Raw genomic sequence first — 2,219 nt, 5'->3', positions numbered from 1 at the left:
GGGGGTAAATAAAGATCACCCTTGGGCTCGCGAAAACCCAAGGGAAAAGGGCTTAGGTGGCAAATGGTAAAACCAAGTTTGGGCCTTGCTGGAGGAGTTTTATTCAAAGCGAACTGTTAAGGGGGTCCCATAAATCACCCAACCGTGTAAGGAACACAAAATCAAGGAACATAACACCGGTATGACAGAAACTAGGGCGGCAAGAGTGGAACAAGTCACCAGGCATAAGGCCGAGCCTTCCACCCTTTACCAAGTATATAAGGTGCATTAATTTAAACAGGAGATATTGTGATATCCCAAAATATCCATGTTCCGACCAGGAACAAACTTCATCTTCACCTGCAACTAACAATGCTATAAGAGGGGCTGAGCAAAAGCGGTGACATAGCCAAACAACGGTTGCTAGGACAGGATGGTTAGAGGTTTGACATGGAAATAGGGAGGCATGATAAACAATGGCAGGTAGAGCTAACATAGTGATAGAGCGAGTACTAGCAAGCAAAGATAGAAGTGATATCGAAGGTATGGTCATCTTGCCTGCAAGGTTCTCAGAGTTGTCGAAGTCTTGATCCTCGTAAGCGTACTCAACGGGTTCCTCGTGCACGTACTCATCTCTCGGCTCTACCCAAAGCAAGAACACAAGCAAAGGAACCACAATAAATCACGGTGCAATGCACAAGCAACATGATGCAATACATGACATGATATGCGAGAGGTGATATGCAATGCATATGCGTGCTTCGGGAGGAAAAAGGATGAACAAGGCATCAACTTGGCAAACCAAGTATGCCACTAGAAAGATGAGATGATTTCGGTTGAAATCGATATAAAGATCACCGGATTCGGATGCACGGTTTGCAAATGGCAAGCAAAACAAGAATGGCACAAAGCTGCGATTAACAGCACGATGCTACTTAGCATGCAACAAGAAACTATGCTACAGCAGCCCAACATAAAAACAAAACATATGGCAGTGATCTATAGGAGATGCTTAACAAAAGAGGAACACTGAGCTACGGCTAAATCACATCATAACAGGTTCAAACAAGCATGGTGAAAGTGCAAAAAAATATCAGGTTGGACATGGCATAAACAGCATCACGAAGCAATGTTCAGAGCAGGTTATCAACATGCTACAGGAACTTATAATAGCAAAATAAGGCATGGCATGAATCTACTCAAAGCATAGATCAAAAGTCCCTTACTGACCATAAGCCAAAAAGGATCAGAAAATATGATGGCACCCACGTAAACATAGCAAGTTTCGTTAACAGATTCAGCAAACAAAGCATGGCATTGACATAATTACGAAGGCACCTTCGTGAGCTCGATGCACTCACTACAGAGCACTTCATGATAAACTAAGCATACATCCATCAAGAAGACATGTCATAGAAGCTATACATGGCAAGAACAACATCATAGCATACACGGATCCACTACAACAACCTCGGCAAAATTGAATAACATGTAAACAATCTGCCAGGAAACATTTTGAAGCAAAAGTAGAGCACGAAAATGACATGCTAGACTACTCCATAATTGCAACCAGGACCATGGATGGATAGAGCATAACCATGTGTTCAAAACACCCTTACTGAAGTATCTCAAATTATGCATGGATCTCTTTGTAGCAACATGTTTACATGGCATCAAAATTACAGCAGAACAGGGACTAAAATCAGCAATATCATGAAGCCTAGTTTGCATGATTGTTCTAGTCACCACATTGATCACAAAAATACATGGTAAGCACCTATGTAAAGAAGACATGGCATATTTCAAAACACATTTAGGTATCAAGTCCATAGGATGCACACATCAATCATGGCAAAAATGACAAAAGAGCTCGTTCTGATAAGATTCTGAAACTAACATTATCAAGCCCTCTTCCAACAGCATTTCGGGCATCAAGATGAGCTCAAACGAAAATGATGCAATGAGATGAAATGATTTACTCCTCGAGTCGAACAATTTATGCTACACGCCCAAAACGGAGCCACGGGTGCAAAGATGTGGGGTGATGAACATGCGACAAAAATTATGACAGATTAAGGACTTCGTGGAAAATTCGGGGGGGAAGAAGTCAACCGATGCTTGGATCTGGATCCGGCTGCGCGCGGGTCGAGGTTCGTTGCTGGAGCTCGGGGAAGCTGGAGGGGACGAGGCCGGGGCGGCGGCCGGAGGAGGCGGGGCCGGCGGAGGGTGGCGCTGCGCCG

The sequence above is a fragment of the Triticum dicoccoides genome, chromosome 7B (assembly GCF_002162155.2).
Source record: "Triticum dicoccoides isolate Atlit2015 ecotype Zavitan chromosome 7B, WEW_v2.0, whole genome shotgun sequence".
In the NCBI taxonomy this organism is placed as follows: Eukaryota; Viridiplantae; Streptophyta; class Magnoliopsida; order Poales; family Poaceae; genus Triticum; species Triticum dicoccoides.
This window is presented reverse-complemented; position numbering follows the sequence as displayed.